The 18,938-nt window shown below is 56.1% G+C and overlaps 1 protein-coding gene across 9 annotated transcripts in view; it reads right to left on the reverse strand.

The window, feature by feature from the left end:
- LOC101281790 (adhesion G-protein coupled receptor G1) overlaps window positions 1-8,675 on the reverse strand; it is a 70,599-nt gene extending 61,924 nt beyond the window's left edge. The window contains exons 1-2 of one of the 9 annotated variants that reach the window (XM_049702786.1): window positions 8,330-8,675; window positions 4,015-4,116 (exon numbers count right to left, since the gene is read on the reverse strand). The gene's annotated coding sequence lies outside the window, so the exon portion shown is untranslated. Of the gene's footprint in view, window positions 1-510; window positions 1,019-4,014; window positions 4,117-8,329 lie in introns of those variants that run through there. The other 8 variants (XM_049702784.1, XM_049702788.1, XM_049702790.1 and 5 more) reach the window with 8 other exon arrangements.
- Between the last annotated feature and the right edge of the window lie 10,263 nt (window positions 8,676-18,938).

Below are 18,938 nucleotides of genomic sequence, written 5' to 3' on the forward strand. Positions count from 1 at the left end.
TGGGGGGCCCCAGATGCAGCATTCGGGCACTGAGGCAAGGCTGCCCTCACGTGCCCATGCTCAGCCCCCGGCAGCATCCTTTCCTCCCCGAGGCGGGAGGCTGGCTTTCCATCCCCAGACTTGTTCTGTGACCTTAGGTAAGCCCCCTGTCCTCTCACAAGCTTGGTTCTCCCATCTGTACAGTGGGGGCAGGAGAGCACAGTATCTCACCACCCACAGAGCAGACCCAGCTTGCAGCGCCCAGGGACTCTATCACTTTGAGCCTCAGTTTCCCCAGCTAACAAATGGCTAGTGGCTCTGAGAGGTTCCATCCTCTCAGGCCCATCCCCTTCCCAGGCGTCTCCCCGTCCATCCACCCCCAACTCTAGAGACCCTGCACAGCACTGCCCTCGTAGGCTAGCTCCCACCCAGATACCAAGACTTCGGCGCCCCGGTCCACTGCCACCCCACCCTCTGCTGCACACACTCCCATCCCTCCTCCCTCCTGCCGTCATGCCCTTGATCTGGTACCTGGGTAGAAGGTCCTGCGCGGGGCCGGGCAGCTGAACCGCCTTTCAGGATCCCCCTCCGAGGCTTAACCTGCCAGCTGTGGCCCCGTTTCTGAGAGAGCTGGTGCGTGTGGAGGCTCCCAGCCCCTCTCCTGAGGCAGGGCAAGGCAGGCAGCCAGTGTGGAGCCCGGAGATGCGCCGGCTTGTGTTTTTGGGTCGGGGGACACCCCCCTCCTGCCCCAACTGGGCTCCTCCCTCCTCCCAGCTCGGCTGGGGATGACGGGACCATACGTGAGTCACAGATTTCTCAGAGGGAGGCTGGGAGGGGGCAGGGCTGAGAGAGCCGAGGCGGGGACACTGGGGGATGCCCATGACTCAGCTCTGGGCAAGGGGGGCACTTCAGCCTCACCCGCCCCCGATCCAGGCAGACAGGTGCCAGGCTTCATGGACGGATGCTGGTCGGAGATAAGTCTTCCTCCTCGCCCTCCATCTGTTACTTCCCCAGGGCTGTTCTCCACAGAGTTCCCGCCGAGAGGCCAGGGTTGCTATGGCAACAGGCCACCCCGATGCTGCCCCCCCCACCCCGACCCCGCACCCAGGCCCAGCAACAACGGCCCTTTCCTGAAAGAAAGCCCAGCCTCCTGGGCAGCAGGCAGGAGCCGGCGCTGACCAGCAGGGCGGAAGGCACGCCGGGGAAGGGGGGTGTCAAGCAGCCTGGCATGCGGCCAGCCACGCCACACACAACTGGCCACCTGACCTGACTCCTCCCTGAGCCTCCGCTAGTCCCCCCGGCAAGGGGATCCACCTCAGCGCTCCCCCGAGCACTCACAGTTTCAACATTCCAAGACTCAAGATCTGGATTCTGAGACCCCAGGGGCTTCTGGAAATGGCCGCCCAGTCCGTCTGCTGGGCCAAAGGGGAAACTGAGGCCCAGGTGAGGAACCATTCCTGGTGGTTCCAAAAGCTCAAAGAGAGAAATCTGGAAACGGGCTGACGCCCCCATTCCCCTTCTGGTCACTGGCCTCTGTCAGCATTTCCCTCCCACTGCTAAGGTTCATGGCCATCCTGGGAGTCAGGAAGCTTCGGATGGCCCAGGGCACCCCCCACCACCCTCCGCGGAGCGGGGATCTCCGTCTTCCCTCATCCCTCCAACGTGAACAGGTGATTCCCAAGTCACAGATGCTGGAAGGATTTCACAACCTAATGAGGACAAGCGATGACAGCAACAATAACAAGAGTAATAATGATTACATTCACTGACCATTTACTACATTCCAGACCCTTCCCTGGCACTGTCGCCACGGTGCCACAGGAAAACATGTTGCTCAGACCAGCGCCTGACACTTGATGAGCCCTCGGTCAATATTCATGGTGAATGTGGTGATGCAGAAGGAAGAGATATGAAGCCCAGAGAAGGGAGTTAACTCGCCCAAGATGACACAGCTGGGAAGTGGCAGAGATGGGGTGGGAGCCCAGGTGGTCCGGCTCCACAGCCCGCTGTTCTAAGCACTCATGAATTTAGCCTCCCCAGGGGGACCACGAAACAAGGGAGCAGAAAAAGGATGGGGTGGAAAGGATCTGGGAAAGGATGGGGATTCCCTTACATGCATGTCTTTGGGCAAGTCACCACTTCTAGGGTTCAGTTTCCCCAAGGTCTGTCCTTCAGGGCTGGGCCAGCTGTTCACTGGGGCAACCTCAGCTGTTCCCCGGGGTCCAGGCCAGCCAGACAGCAGTCACCCACCCATTCACACACACATGCCACAGAGGGTGCTGGCCTGCAGGGCACAGATGGAGGGTCAGTGGCGCTACTTTGCGGTTGGCACGGGCTTGCTGAGCTGGATGTCCAAGCAAGGGATGGAGAAGCCTGGAGCCAGCTGCCACCCTGGCCACCCAGGAAAGGCCTATGCGGTGGCCCGGCCGGGGCAGGAGTTGCTTGCCAAGCTCTGCCTGCCCTCTCACCATCAGGCTGCTCAGAGACCTGCTGTGTGCTGGGCACTGTGCTAGGCTCCAGAGGGTGGAGACAACCCTGGCTCACGTGGTGGTGACACCAGACAGTCAGTTATCAGCACCGTAGAGCCCCAGAGGGCTCTGAGAGTCAGAGGAGAGAAACCAAATAAGTTATTATTAATTACAACACTACCTCTTATTAGCCTCGATACGTCTATGGGATTGATAACAGGGGCTGTGTCCATAGGGTTCACTGTCTAAGACCTCTGCTCTCTGTGGATCCTTCTCACTGTATCCTCCCAACCCTGTAGGCTGGTCCCACTGGTATGTCAGAGACACAGCTGGTCTGTGGCTGGACCTCCAGACCTGTGGGCTCTAACCAAGCACCCACCAGGTGCCAGGCCCCTGCCAGGTTCATCACATTCATCGTCTCCTCTGCCTCTCATGACAGCTGCTATCCTGCTCCACAGAAGAGGAAGGAGGCACAGAGAGGGCGAGGACCTTGCCCTCACCTTTCAGGGTCAGAGCCAGGGTTTGAACCAGGCTTGTCGGCCCTTGAGCCCCAGCTGGGTCTTGAAGAAGCGGTTTCAGTGAACAGAGACCAGCAGGAAGGGCATTCTGGGTAGAGGGAACGGCATCAACAGAGGGGGAGAGGTGGGACATGGGAGACATCCTTGGAAGGAAGTAGGATCTAATTAGGGGGCTAAGGGCAGATGGCAGATTCTGAAAGCATGGAGTTTGCCTTTGATGGTATTTCGTCAAAGTTGCTGACAAGCACTCAGAATGGTCCACAGACCTACGGCATGACCAGAGAAGTTGTCAGAAATCCACCTCAGGTGTGTTCTTACTTAAGTGGATCTTTTAGGAACACATCTCAGGTGTGTCCCAGACCTGGTGAATCAGAATATGTATCTGAACAAGATCCCAGGTGGTTCCAGCATTTGTTTTTTGCCACATCGCATGGCATGTGGGATCTTAGTTCCCCAACCAGGGATCGAACCAGTGTCCCCTGCAGTGGAAGCATGGACCACTGGACTGCCAGGGAAGTCCCCCAGCATTTGTTAAAGCAGGAGAAACTTTGGTCTACTCTAGGGGCTGTACCAGCAATGATGGGATGGGATGGGATGGGATGGGATGGGATGGGATGGGATGGGATGGGATGTGGAGGGGAGGCCAGGACCCAGCGGGGGCACTGGAGAAGATGGAGGTGGGTGGGAGGCTAGGGGGGAGACTTTGGTCCAAGAAACCAGAAGCAGGGCTAGGACCTCTTCTCACATGTGAGAGGGGATAAGATGTCAGAAACTTCCCTCAAGTATGTGGTGGGATTGGACGGGGTACAGATCTGGAAGACAGGCACAGTGGAATGGGGGTACCCTTGCGACATATTGGGGAACCCTCTGAAAGGCAACTGGAAACACATCACTAGGACTCAAGGGTGAAGGGCTGGGGTCCCCCAAGCCCAGGGAAGGTCATAGACATTACTGGCTGGTGACGGTGACCAGAGATGGGGTGGAGAGTGCAGAAAGTTGCAGAAAGGTCTTCATTTGAAGGGATGGAGGAGAGGGGGTAATGTTACCACCTGGAGGTTGGTTCAGACTCTGGGCTCAGGCCAACGGGCTTCTGTTCAGCTCTGCCAGCCGGGGTGACTCAGGCAGCATCTCTCTAGCCATCCGCTGTCTCACTGTCAGATGCGGATAATAACAGCACCACCAATAGTAAAAATGAGGCCACGTACGTAAAGCTCATGGCCTAGCCCTGGGACAAATGCGTGCTCTGATGTATTGTGAGGGCTTTGCTGTTCAGAGCAGCCTGAGAAGGAGACAGAGAGGGGGCTGCCAGGGAGGTGGGAGGGCATGTGTTCCCCAGGACAGGAGGGAGGACGGGACATCTGTGGTGGCCACTGTGACAGAGGCTTGGGCAAGTGGGAGGACACAGCAGGGCTTCTTCCTGGAGGCCTTTTCCATCTCTAACTCTCCAGCCTGGGCAGCCTTGCAACCAGTGAAGAGCCGTGCCCACCTGCAGGAAGAGTCATGGGCAACCACTGCCTGTGTGTAGGTGGGTTTTCATTGGACAAGAGCTGTTCGAGTTCAGGCTTCTCCCTTGCAAGCTGAGTGGTCTTGTAAATCACTGAGCACCACGACTGGCACACAGTAGGTGCTCAACAAATGTTGGCCAATGTCATGATTATCATCAAGTCAACACAAATGTCAAGGGCCCAGCACTCCGCCATTGACAGAGCCCTTTCATGGCCAGTGTCTCCTCTACAAACTGTGATGACTGATCCCACTTAACAGAGATGGAAACCCAGGCACAGAGAGAGAACTTTCCCAAAGCCTCACAGCACATCAGCAGCAGAGCCAGGATTCGAACCCTTGTCTTGTGACCCAGACTACGTGCTTTGTGGCCAATGCTCCCAGCCACCTCCCAGTACATTCCCGTGGGAAAGCCTCCTGGCCGCAGGCACGGGGGCAGCCGCAGTCCCATGATAACACCATCACAGCCGTCCCAGGCCCAGGGGGATGGCAATGCCCATGTGACTCAGCTGCCCTCACAAAGGGAACTGTGTGCCCAGTGCCTCAGGCCTGCCGCCCTTACCCACCACCCATCCCCCAGCTGCAGAAGGAGCGGGTAGCCTGACATATCCAAGACGCAGGGAGAATTAGAGGCACCATCAGCCAACAGGACAAGTCTAATGGAGATTCAAGCCCAGGCTTGGGGTGCAGGAGGCTGGTGCCAGCCCCGGTGATGGAATGAAGGGCCAGGCGAGCAGAAGGGCAGGGACTGCCCAGGTCCAAGCCGGTTTTCTGAGGCCTTATTTGGAGCTCCAAGGACAGACTCAACCCCATTGGCTCTCTCGGGGGTGGAGCCCAGGCAGGTGCCCCACCCACGTTTACCTGCATCAGGTTTCAAAAGTACTGGGGCTTGTGGTCTGGGCTCCTGTCCCCAGCACTGACCTCTCTCCACCCCTTCCGCCTGAAGGCTTCAGACTCAGAGCCCATGCACCACTGTTGAGTTCTTACTGTGTATAACACAAGTGACTTGCATTTTCTCCCATGATCCTGCCCAGGAAGCCTTGCCTCTTTTGCTGAAGGAAGAGACAGGCTCAGAGAGGGAGGTCGCCCAGCCCAAGGTCACACAGGATCTGACTTCAAGGCTTCCTTCCTCCCCCAATACCCTCCTCCTGGTTCCAGTGACCACATGCCTACAAGAAGTGTCCTTGGACCTGCCCCAGACAGGCAGGCAGACAGACATCCCCCAAACCCCACGGTCACCCTGTTCCTGCCCAGGAACATTATTCAGGGCCTTAGACAAAGTTCAGGTTGGCTGGGTCTCCAAGGGCCACCCCTGCTGACCTTTCCGGGAGGCGGGCATGGCTGGGTGCCCAGCTACCCAAGATAGAAGGTAGACAGGGTGGCCGCCTGCTCTTCCTAGATATGACGGAATGTCTGACCTCAGCCCAGCCCCTCAAGTACACTTGGCAGGAAGGTTGAATCCAGCCAGAACAGGCCACACTCCTGCCTCCCAGGCTTCAAAAGCCCCTGATCCCAGGGCAAGGGAAGGCCCACCAACAACAGGCCACAAGCCCTCTCCACAACCCCACTCCCATGCCACTGGCCTGGACCACCCTTACTGCAGGAAGCAGGCACAGAGCCGGGTACCCAGAGGCCTGGGTTCCTCAGGTGAGACCCTAACCATCTGTAAACACAGGGTGCCCCTTTGCAGCTCAGGGGATTGGAGCCCGTGGGCTGGGTGGTGCTTCACCACTAAGTCACCGGAGCTAAAAGTGCAGCCCTTCCTTGGGGTGTGACATCTGGGAGAACCACTCTTCCCAAGGGGACCCCTGGGGCTCTGCTCAGAGGCAGGTTTGCCTGGGGGAGACCCAGTGACTGGGTTTGGGAGGCTCCAAACTGCCCCTCATCACCCCACCCCCCCCAGATTCCTCCCAGCATTGCCCCCAAAGTCCTCCAAACAGCACTGCATGGGACGTGGCATCAAACTGTCCAGATCTGAGCTTCTGAGCCTCAGTGTCCAAGGGTGTAAAATGGGGCCGCGCGGGCTTGTCTGCAGCCAGGGCCTCCGGGTAGTAACAGGTACCGTCATTATCCCAGGCTCTCTTTTCAATGCAGATGCCCCCGTGGGAGGAGCAGAAGAGGCTTCTAACTCCTCCATAGGAGCCTCCCTTCCTGAACATGAGGGCCCAGACAGGCCATCCCAGCTGCCGCCGACGTCTCTGTGGTTGTGCCCCTTCTGTCAGTGCCCCCCACCCCAGCCCTGGCCCTTGAGGTTTGGGTGGCGGCTGCTCAGACGCCCAAGACTTGGGCCAGGTGGCTCGGGTCAGGGGTGAGGCACCGCCACGCCCATGCCAAGGGAGGCAAATGAGGCCCAGAGAGGTTGAGGGACTACCCACCAGGTGGCACAGCAGTGGGCAAAGATGGCAGGTCTTGTTTTGTCTTGGGGTGACAATGTGCCATCTCGCTTGAATGTCACAGGCTTCCCAGGGCCCAGGCTCTCGACTCTGACGTCCCCATGTGTCCCACTGCCACTCCCGCCCCCACTACCCACACACACATTCATTGGCGCCCGGCACAGGAGACACACCTGGGAGTCATAAAGAGGGTGCCTCAGTGTGCTCACCTGGCAATGGGGGCAGCCATCACTTCTCTTTTGGTGAAATAAAGAGTCTGTGTACTTTGTGGAAAGGCCAGCCTCGCCCCCAGAGACACCCCCAGCGCCTCTCAGAAGCACTGCTTCCCGCCTGTGCGTCTGGCCCGGCAGCCAAGGAGCGCCCCCGGGGTCTCCCCATAGGTGCTGGGGCGCAGATGGCTTAGGAGGCGTAATGGGGCAAGGATGACAGACACTCATTAGCAGTGGAGGCCTAAGCAACAGAGGGAACACGGGGGGCCCATTTTGCTACCGCAATGCCCCAGGGAGCCAAGTGGGTAGGGGCAGAGCTGGCCGGGCGCCAGGCCCCCACCCCACCCGCCCTAGCCACCCATCTCTGTCTGGCTGCCGAGTGGAGCCAGGAGCCTGGGTGTGTGGGGGCGGAGGTGGGGCTGGAAGGCTGCCGCTCCCGTCTTTGTTTTCAGACCTCTGCTCCCGCCACCTCGGTCCAGGTAGATAAGGAACCAGCCCAGAGACCGCAGGCCTGGCTGAAGTTCCCACAGCGGGCACCGGCAGGGCCGGCCCTTTCCTCAGGACGGCCGCCCTCACCCTGGTGTGTCCTGGGCCGCCACCTAGGAGTCGCCTGACGGAGGCCTGGCCCGGGTCAGCAAGCGGCCATTTGGGGAACCGCTTGCCTTTCGCCTCCGGCCTCTGGCAGCCACGGCCGGGAGGGCCGCGCTGCGCGCTGGGGGAGCCGCGGAGAGGCGGAGGGACCCCGTGCTGGCCAGAGGGGCAGGTACAGCCCCAGGCCTGGGCCCTGTTCCCTTTCACCTGGGGAGGCCGCCCTCCTGCTCCTTGTCAAAAGCCAAACGACCTGCGCCACCAGCTCCCAAACCCGTTTTCCGTGGGACCCCTGGTGGAAACAGGCTCTGGGCGCCGGGGGCACGCCTCCCGCCTCCCCGTCCAAGCACCCAGGTCTGCAGCCTCCCCTCAGTCCCCTCCCTTCGGCAGTCTCCTCATCCGAGCACAGAGAGCACAGCTCACACCCTGCGCCCTTCCCTGTGCCAACATAAGCACCACGTGAGCATGGCCGGCCCACACTCGGGGCGCCAAGGGGTGACCCCGCGACAGCCTGGGCCTCCACATCAGCGCAGAAGCCTGAGGCCTTGCCGGGCCTCACACATGCCTTCAGGCGTGGACCGAGACCGGGGGTCGGCCAAGGTCGAGCGCGCCAGGCTGGGAGCCACACTCCCCCATCCTCTTCCTCCCTGGCCCGAACAGCAGCTTCTTACCTTCGGGTCTGGGCAGGCCCCGGCCGGACTCTGCCTGCGCCGCCTGTCCCGCTTCCACCTCCTCCCAGGGCTCACAGGCACCGACCTGAGCGCGTCCGGGCCCGCCGGCCCCAGGTGTGGCTCCGCCTGCCCGTGTTGCCCGATTTCCGGTGGCCTCACAGCTCCCGCCTCCCTCTCTCATTCCTGCGTTTCCCTGCAGGAGCGGACCTGGCCCCTTGGGTGCTGCATGCCCCAAACCCTCACCTCAGCCCTTAATGGGCTTTCAGCACCCCTACCCAGGGACCCCTGGGCTGCTGGCCCAGCGTGGCCCCCGAAAGGGCTCTGAGTGCCCGCCTCCCCAGGTCTGGTGGGCGTGGCTGCCCCACCGCCATATGCAATCACCAACACTGCGAGCTTCCACCTGCCTCCTCCGTGCTCAGGCCCCACCTGAAGCCTGGCCCCCAGACTCACCTGCCTGCAAGATAAACAAGCCAGCAACCAGCATCTACTTAGAGGCAGGAGGCGAGGGTGGAGTGCGGGGGTGTGATGGGGTCCGGGGGGCACGGTCCTCGCTGTCAGAATGTTGAGCTGACACAGATGAAGGGAGGGGGCAAGAATGGAAGCTTCTTCCTTGGCAGGGATTGGGGGCAGCTGCTCCAGGTATCCCGGGGTGCAGAGGGGAGTGGTCCAGGGAGGCTCTGCTTCACGCACGACGTCCCCACGGAGCCTCTGAGTACACCCTTCCCAGCCTCCTCCTGGACCACTTGCCCCCCGAGCCCTGCCTGCCCAGCCCCTGCATCACCCTTGAGGCCTCACCCGAGACCAGTAGTTCTCCTGGGGAGCTTTTCAAAGTTCTCACTCCACGTACCCATTCCCCCAGGTGGCTCTGATTCCCACCCCCACCACCAGTACCCACAGTATTAAGAACTGAGCCACCCGTTCTTCTTCCAAGAAGCCATCCAGGCAGTTGTTGATTCATTTGGCAAAGCCTGTACCAGGAGCCACTGTGGGCTGGCCCCAGGCTAGGCACTGAGGTACATAATTGCAACCTTGAGAGCCTTCCCTCGCCTCCCCTGCCAACACACACCATGTCTCCCACAGTCCCCTGGGTTCCCCCTCACCTGGGGCCCATCCCCTAGTGTGAGAGTCATTTCTTTCCTAGCCCGTGTGCCCTGCCAGATCGTCAAAACCACGCCCCAGCCCAGGGCCTGGTGGGTGACTGGTGGGTGAAGGAGAAAATGTGGGGAGAAGGAACGGATGATGGATGGACAGAAGGCTGGACAGGTGGATAGATTCAGTCATGCATTTAGAGAGTGCCTACTGAGGGCCTACTGTGTACCAGGCACTGTTCTAGGCACTGGGGACACAGCAGCAAACAAAACACAAAAATCTCTGCCCTCTTAGAGCTGTGGGAGACAGATAATAAATTAAATAAGGAAATAAATATGAAATATATCCAGTGGTAAGAACTATGGAGCAAAACAAAGCAAGGGAGGCAGAGAGAAGGATGGAGGAGACAGGGTTGGTTTAGATTTTCTTGGAGAAGGTGACACTTGACACAGACTGGATGTGACAAGGGAGGTAGACTTTGCGATGTCTGGAGGGAGAGCATTCCAGGTAGCAGGAACAGCACATGCAAAGTCCCTGTGGTAGGTGGCTGCTTGGTGTGTTTAAGGAAAAAAGAGGATCCGGGCATGGCTGAATGAAGGGGTCGAGGTAAAGAGGAGCCCAGGGAGTTGAAGGAAGGATGGATGTACAGATGGACAGATGGGAACAAGGGTGGTGGACCTGGATCTGATGAAGTGTGGTAGAGCTCCAGCCCCCTGAGGGAGGGTTTGCCTCTTGGCCACAGCTCAGACTCATTCCTGGAGGCTAGCCCAGATCCCACGGCGGTTCCTTGTCCTCAGATCACCTCCCCAGTTCACCTGGGGAAATTTCCAACTGCTGATACGGCCTCTGCTCTGCCCATGGGCATGGGTGCCTGCTCTGCTCAGCAGGAAGCTGTGCCCCTACCCCCTTGGCTGAGCACAGATGCGGGCACCAGGAGAGAAGTGGGGTGTCAGAGAGAAACAGGCCTTTAGGAAGAGGGCCTGACCCCTGAAACCCTGGAGTTTCCCCAGTGTCCTGAGAGCTGTGCCCATGGCCCCAGAGATGACACCCACCCCAGTAAGGACACCAAGGGAGTCCCACTGACTTCCTGTATACCCGTTGGTGACTCCCCCACTCCTGACACCCACACTCCACCCCCCACCCTATGCCACTCTGCCCCCAGGGTCCTGGCTAGTGATGCAATCACCAGGCTCTGTCAGGTGAGCAGGAGGGGCTGGGGCTGCAGCCCCGGGCTGGGCCCTCATTCGCTGGGTGCACTTGGGGAGGTTGCTTAACCTCTGTGCCTCAGGTCATCTATGAAATGAAAACACATGCCTTCGCCCTTCTTGTCTTCCAGAGGCCAAGGGAGGAAAAGGGATAGATGGGTCAGGAAAGTGCCCTGGGAAAGACACCTGTCAGAGCAGGTGTCTGAGGAGCGTTGGTGGGGCTGGGGGCTTGGTCTCTAGGAGCCCCATCCAGGACCTGTGGATTATCCCATCAACTCCTCGCCACACCCTATGAGGCAGGAGCCACTTTTTAATGTGAGTTTTACAGATAAAGGCGGGGTTGGGGTGGGGGGAGTGTTAAGTAACACATCTGAGGTCATAGCCAGGCAGTCTGATCCAGGACTGGGGCCCTTTATCTGACCCTGGGCGAGCCCAGCCTCCCTCTGCTCCCCCCACCCCCACTCAGAGGGGAGCCTCAGGACATGCGGGCCCTTTCCTTTAAGGAGGAAGTGTGGAAGGGTGTGAAGGGCTCCAGCTGTGACCTCTCATGCTCTAGCAGGACCTCAGGCTCAGTCTCCAAGCTCCCTCTGAGAGCTAGTGCTGCCCACAACGGAGAGAGTGAGCTCCCCGTCCCCAGGGGAAACCAAGGAGGTGCTCAGCTGGAGTGTTGCAGAGAAGACACCTGCCACATCTGTGAGGAGGACTCAGTGGTCTCTAAAATCATTTTCTAATCACAGGTTAATTCATGTGGGCCATTTTTCACTAATTCATGTATTCATTCACTAAATTGATATTTGCAGAATAACTACTGGGTGCCAGGACCTTCCTCACATTTTTAAAAACAAACTGCTGGGCTTCCCTGGTGGCGCAGTGGTTGAGAGTCCGCCTGCCGATGCAGGGGACACGGGTTCGTGCCCCAGTCCGGGAAGATCCCACATGCTGCGGAGCGGCTAGGACTGTGAGCCATGGCCGCTGAGCCTGTCCGCGACGGGAGAGGCCACAACAGTGAGAGGCCTGCATACCAGAAACAAACAAACAAAAACAAACTGCCGACAGGGCAGGCAGCAGCGCTCTGATTGGGCGTTGGGCTCTAGAGCAGACTGCCTGGGTGAGGCATCCCAGTTCCACTTGCCTCCCTTAGCCTTGGTTTGCTTATCTGCAAAATGGGGGTGATAGCGGTATCAATCCATGAGGATTAAATGAGAAAATGCTGAGTGCTTCCAACAGTGGCTGGGACATGGTAAGGGCTAAGTCAATGTTGGCCATATCCAAATGCAGAGGGGAATTGAAGTTACTGACCTTATAAAGCCCCTTCTGGTCTTCACTGTGGCCTCTGTATTGAACGGAGTTGGCCTCTTCCTCCTTTTCGGCCACATCTGGAAGAAAGTGACCTCCCCGGTCAGATGTGGGTGTACAAGCCCACAGCCCTCACTGTGCTGGGATGGGCAGAGAGATAGCCAAGGGCATTACCCTGCTTCCCGTGAGGAGTTCATTCTCCACCACCTGCATCCTTGGTCACACAGCTTCCAGGTTCTGTCTGTACCTGCTCATCCGTCTGCACACAGTCTGAGGATCAGGAGACCTGCTTCCAGTCGTGGGTCTGCCACTCACTGGCCCTGTGACGCTGCACAGGTCAGGGCCCTTCTCTGAGCCTCAGTGTTCCCGTCTGTGTCATGGGGACAGTAAGTGGACCCATGCTGCAATGTTTTCAAATGACTCACATGAGGAGACTTGGGGCAGGGAACCACTTTGCCAACCAAAAGACTCATTTCACCATCCCAGCAACTCTGACAAGTGTCTGTCCCCATTTTACAGATGAGACCAAGGGCAGAGAGAAAAATTTGCTCATAGCCCATGTGTTTCTGTGGCATCAGGCCACATCTTTGGCATTCCGTGACAGCAGAAGCTGTCCTTGTGTAGTCTCAGGGGTCCTCTCTGGGTTGACCCTGTGTCAAGGTGACTGAGTTCTAGGGCAACTGAGTCACCTTTTCCTGGGGTCCCGCCACATCTCCTCGGAGTCAGCACTCCCTGTGTAGCAACCAAACACAGGAAATGGGTACAAACCCGACGTCAAGACTACAGGGGCAGGAGCTGTGGGCCTAGAACAGCTCATGCCGGGCCTGTGTCTGGGAGAAGCTTGGAGGGCATCTCATCACAGCCCCAGCACGGCCCTGACCTGCCCATGGGTCTCTTATAGGGATCGGGTGTCCCTCGTCTCTCCTGATCTCCCACCCCATCTCTGCCCAGACAAATCCCTCCCACCCGCCCCTATAACCCAGTTCAAATGCCCCCTCTTCCAAGAAACCCTCTTGGAGTTATCCCATCCTTCCCTACGGGAAGTCAGCCTCTGAACCTCTGTTGGGAAGGGGGACGTTTTACCTCTGCTCCTCTTGAGTTCTTGTGGCTGGACTAATCATAAAATTGACACAAGACATTAATAGGAGAAACAGAAACAAAATTTAATTTGTGTGCAGGGAGATCTCAGAAATGGGACCCAAGGGACTTCCCTGGCGGACCAGAGGTTAAGACTCCATGCTTCCACTGCAGGGGGCGTGGGTTTGATCCCTGGTCGGGATACTAAGATCCCGCATGCCACACGGCGTGGCCAAAAAAAAAATAAAAATGGGACCCAAGAAATGGCCAAAGCTGGCAGCTTTTATACTTTTTAGACAGAGAAGCAATAAATTTGTGAGGAATTGACAGGATAAAGAAACTTAGGTTTGGGCACTTAATTAGTGAAGAATCTAAACAGAGTTTGGGCTTGGGGCAGTAAATTAGTAAAGAAGTAACAAGGTTTGTTTGTGCAGGCTTGGCCCCAAATTCTCCCTCTGGCGATAAGGCTGTCCTTACTCCTCCAGATGCAGGAAGGGCACTGTTCACATGAGAGAATTGTTTCCTGCTTTTCAGGGGAACAGAGGAGGGTCAGAGCTTCCTTCTTGCATCGGCTGCTTCTCAAGCAACTTCAATTCAAAATAATCAATGTGCCATTGTGACGTATTCGGGGCAGCCTTCCCTGAGCCCCGACATCTCAAAAGTCCTGCAGCACTTTGTCTACAAGAATATTACCATCCAACTCTCCTGAGCACCTCCGTGCCAGGCCCCTTCCTTAAACTCTGCATGGACTGATTCATTTCATCCCCATAACGATCCTACGGAGGGGTGCTATTACAGACGAGGAGGCTGAGGCCCAAAGAGATTTAGTGACCTACCCCAGAACACAGCGCCAGTAAGTACCAGAGCCAGCATTTGAACCCGTATCTGTGTTGGACCATGATTTGTCTCTTTCAGGCAGCTTCTCAGTAAATGCATTTCATTCATTCATTCAACAAACATTTTCCAAGTGCCCACTAAGTGCCAGGCCTCACCCTGGGCTCTGTGGACATGAGACAGACACCACCCCTGCCCTCATGGAGTTTATAGCGTGATGGGGTGAGGAATTTTTAAAAAATCAATGATGTAATTAATGAATCAAGTAATTCAAGAAGTATGAAGAAAAATAATTACATAAAATGTAAGGGCAATGAAGAAAGCAAACCAAAAAACATAGGGGCAGAGATGGCATGCAACAGGGAACCTGCTTTAGCCAGGTAATCAGGGAAGGCTTCTTGGAGAAGGTGACATTTGTTACAAAGTCCTGATGGATGAGGAAGAGCCAGCCTTGGAAAGAGTGGGTCTGGGGCACAGTGTACCAGGCAGAAGGAACAGCATGTACAAAGGCTCAGAGTGGGAAATGAGCTCAGAGCGTTGGGGAAACAGGCAGCCGGTAAGCGTGGCTGGAGCACTGGGGCAAGAGAGATGAGGCCAAAGAGGAGGGCTGTGAAGACAGGGCGGGAGGTGCAATCTTGATCCCAGAGCAGTAGGAAGTCGTGGGTGGACTTAAGCAGGGGGTGAGGGCATCGATTTACATTTCAAGGAGAGTAGCTGTAGGATTAGGCTCTGCCCTGCCCAGGTCAAGGCTATTGGTCAAGGCTGGGTCAAGGGTCCTAACAGAGGTAAGCAGGCAGGAACCCTGCAGAAGTCCCCCAGGGCAGAGAGTGGGGCAGCCTCCCAACCCGTCCAGGAGGAAGACACTGACTCTGGTCCACCCACAGTAGCTGGTTCCCACAGAGCTGGAAGGCAGGCATCTGTCCATCCATCAGCGGTCTGTCTGTCCATTTACCCATCAGCCCTCTGCAGCCTTGGGTCCAGAGATGGCCTCCTCTGCCCCTCACCAATAGCGAGCCCCGTGACCCCTGCAGTGGGAGCGTGGAAGTCCATAACTGATATTTTCATTTACATCAACATTTAAGACAAAACTGAAATGACAAAGACATGTTGGAACTTCACTTGTTCATCAATGACATGAGCCATTTTTTGCTGGATATGATAATAGTCCTCGCATCCTGGAATTCTTGCTGACTCATAAAAGCTTTTGAATACACTGCTGAATGGGATAACAGTTTTCTGTTGTTTTGTGCTATTCACGAGATAACAACCACAGCTGTGACACACTGGATTGAATGTGCCTTACTAACATTTTGCCCACTGCCTTAAGTCTAGCTAGACAATCAACAAAATGATATATCAAGGCCTGATTTGCAGCATCTGCAGACTTCCGTGGTATAAACACTCCCACCATGGCCAGTTCCAAGATGCAAGCATTGAACGTGGAACCGGAGAAGAGATGTGCTGTAGCTCACTATTCTATAGCATTTCTACTGTACCAGTGTGATGGATGTCAAAAACCACAAGAACATAGATTGCTCACTTGCTGAGGCTGCCACGACTAAGTACCACAGACTGAGCAGCTTAAACAACAGAAATGTATTGTCTCACAGTTCTGGAAGCTGGAAGTCCAAGATCAAGGTGTCGACAGGGCTGGTTCCTTCTGACGGCTGTGAGAAGGGATCTGTTCTATGCCTTTCTCCCAGCTTCCGGTGGTTTACTGTCTATCTTTGGTGTTCCTTGGTTTGTGGAAGCCTCACCCTGATCTCTGCCTTTATATGACATTCTCCCTGTGTGTGTCTGTGTCCAAATGACTCCCTTTTAGAAGAACACCAGTCCTATGGGATTAGGGCCCACCCTAATGACCTCATATTAGCTTGTTTCCGTCTGTAAAGACCCCCATCTCCAAATAAGATCCCATTTTCAAGTACTGAAGGTTAGGATTCCGACCTATGAATTGGGGGAAGGACACAATTCCACAAACCCATAACAATAGATAATGGCAAAATGTGGCATAATAATTAGAAAGTAGTATATTTTGAATATTTATTACTATTTTGATTATAATTTTAAGTTTTTACAATTTAATTCTTAACAACGGCTGTGTTTCACCACCAATAACCGGCTCTTGCGAGCCCGTACGGATAGGCTCCAGCTCACCAGTGGCCCTCACCTCCCTTCAGCCCTGTCCCAAGTCCCCAGCCGACCTCCCTGCAGGCTCAGATGAGGGACAGGTCAGGAAAGCTGGGTCTAAGTCCTGAACATACCCTGTGAGGAACCCTGAGAGCCTGGTCTCTCCTTATCAGGAAGGGGTCCTGAGGGAAGAGTGCTCCAGTGACAAGCTGTGGTCTCAGGGCCGCCCAACACAACCACCCAAGAGCTGGAAACAGTCCAAGGGCCCAGCACCGGGAAATGGCTCCGAAAGCACAGCCCAGCTCTGCCCCTCCTAGGGCGACCGACGATCTCTATTCGCCCCGGCCTGTTCCTGCTTTAGCACTGAACGTTCTGGGCCCCAGGAAATGCCTCGGTCCCTGACAAGCCAGGCATTTGGCCATCCCCACCTCATGGTCATATGGTCAGGGCCAAAAAAAAAAAAAGCTTATAAATACTAAATTCAGTGAAAATAAGCAGAAAACAAAGGTGGCATCTCTACCCATCCCAAGGACCTGTTTCTCTGCTCTGAGGCAGGGCTGGTACCCAGGGACTACTCAGAAATACTCTGAAGAGCCAGTGGTATCAAATTTGTGTCTCTGGGTCCAGCTTCCAGAGAGCAGAGATGTGGGGAAAGGAGAGGCAACCCTGAGGGGTGGGTAAGCGCAGGACGCTGGAGCCAGTTCAATCCCAGCTCTACCACACACTTGCTGTGTGACCTTGGGAAGGTAACCTAACAGCCTTGTGCCTCAGTGTCTCCATCTATAAACTCTTCCTACCACCTTGGTTTGTGCAGCTTCAGTGAGAGCAACCACAGATAGCACAGTACCTGGCATGCGGCAAGCACTTAGGCAGCGCTGTCAGAAAGCAAAGCCAGTTGGAAGGATTGTGGGTATTTTTTTCCATTTTAGAATTATTTCCATTAGGGCTGTTCTAAGGTTGTTTGCGCAATGCAATCAAAACAAAACGAAAACCATAGGTATCTATGTACATAGCTGTATACGAATAGAGCCTGAAACCAAATGTTACACTGTGGAGGGGTGTGTGATGGGGGCTGCTCCCAGGATGCTGCGGCTGGCCCCAAAACGTGCCATTCCTGGAGGTATAGCTTTAGAACAGCTGATAGGAGATGCAGCTGGTCGCCTCTCTGAGGTTATGCTAACCCATGTCAGAACTAAAATCCTCAGCAAGCTGAGGAAATGGGAGGAGGTGAACACGCACAGCTCCTGCATCAGAGAGAGTGTCTGTTGTTTCTGGGGAAGCCCAGCACAGGCACGACTCAGGCCCACCTGCACAGCTGACACGGGTTCCGTTCCCCTCAACACTGACGGCGCCTTGCAGCGAGAGGCCTCAGCAATTTAGGGCTGCCGTGGCCCCGGAGGGAGGAAAGTCCTCCCCTGTACACGGAGGGGGCAGCCATGCCCTCCCAATCTGTTTTCTCCCTCGTCTCTGAGCTCCTGTCCTAACATTAGATTTGCCTTGTGCAGGGTGGGGTGGGGGGAGGGGTGCCTCACTGCCAGCAGCCAATGACCCTGCACCTGCTCGAATCTGCCTCGGACTCTATGAGGCAGGCTCTGTTATGATCTCATCTCAAAGTCAAAACAAAATGAAAAGCACATGCCTCAGAGAAGAGCACAACGTTAACTTGCCCTGGAAAGTAGCAGAGCCGAGATTTGAACCCAGGCCCGACAGGCTCCAATGCCCACTGGCTTAACCACTGACCCATCCTCTCCCCCTGGGCACGTGGACATCTGCCTGAACCTCAGGTGACCAGCATGGCAGAAGACATGCTGAAGCTGAGTTTGCAGGCTGGAGCTGGGGTCCCGACTCTGTCCAGGCTCACTGCGTGACTTTGGTCAAGTCCCTTCCTTTCTCTGTGCCTCAGTTTCATTGTCTGCGGAAGCTGATGGCTGTACCAGAGCAGGAGCTACAAACTGCAGTGCCCACCAGGTCCGGGCAGACCAAGCTAGTGAGGGCAGGAGGGAGGTGGGAGTACGTGGGTGACAGGAGGGAGTGCGGGAGCCCGGGGTGATCTGGAGACCACAGGCCAACTTGGGGATGACTGCCCAGCTCCAGCCAAATGTCACTTGAGGGGGTTTGGGCCCCGTGTGGCCTGATCCTTCAGTCTTTGGAGAGAAACCGGAAGCTGATTTTTATATTTGAATCTAAATTGTTAAAAGTTGAGAATGAGTTCAAATGGATTTCAAGCCTTTGAGAGTCAAAGCCTACATAGGGCCAGACACCGCCCATGGGCCTCTCACTGACAACCTCCAGACCCCATGTCAGAGCCTTTGAGTGTTCCCCAATATCTATATGCCCCTTTAGTGGAATAGAACCTCATATTTTTAGCTGGGCTCATAGCTCCCCAGAATAAAGACATCATTTCCTGGTTTCCCTGGCAGTTAAATGTGGCCACGTGACCAAGTGCCCCATCGGCCCAACAGGGAGATCACAAAGGCTAACATTGATATAGGCCACGTGCTGTTGTCCACACTTTACTGCATTAACTCCTTCATGCTCACAGCAGCCCCACAGTAGATACTATTTTATCCACTTTTTCCAGATGAGGAAACTGAAGCACAGACACCCAAGTTCACAAAACCAGAGAGAAACAAAGCCAGGATTCTCCTCAGACAAGCAGCTTTGCTATCTCAGTGGGTCCTTTCACCCCAGAAGACAGGTTTGGGCTTGGCAGCAGCAGGGATGGGGTTCAAGACAAGAGCACATGTCCTTGGGCCCCCAGCACAGAGTCTGGCCTGGCTGGGGAGGCCCCTTGCCAATGAGGGGGGCAGGAGAGTACAGTGGACAACAGCCCAGACTCTGGAGCCCCCAAGAAATAGAGGTCACTCCTGGGTAAGCCTCCTGTGCCTCAGTGTCCTCATCTCTAAAATGGGCACATCAGGAGCTCGTGCCTGGCAGGAATAAAGGTGCGTGCAAAGCACTGAGCCCAGGGTCCAGCA

Source organism: Orcinus orca, chromosome 20 (assembly GCF_937001465.1).
Source record: "Orcinus orca chromosome 20, mOrcOrc1.1, whole genome shotgun sequence".
Classification (NCBI taxonomy): domain Eukaryota; kingdom Metazoa; phylum Chordata; class Mammalia; order Artiodactyla; family Delphinidae; genus Orcinus; species Orcinus orca.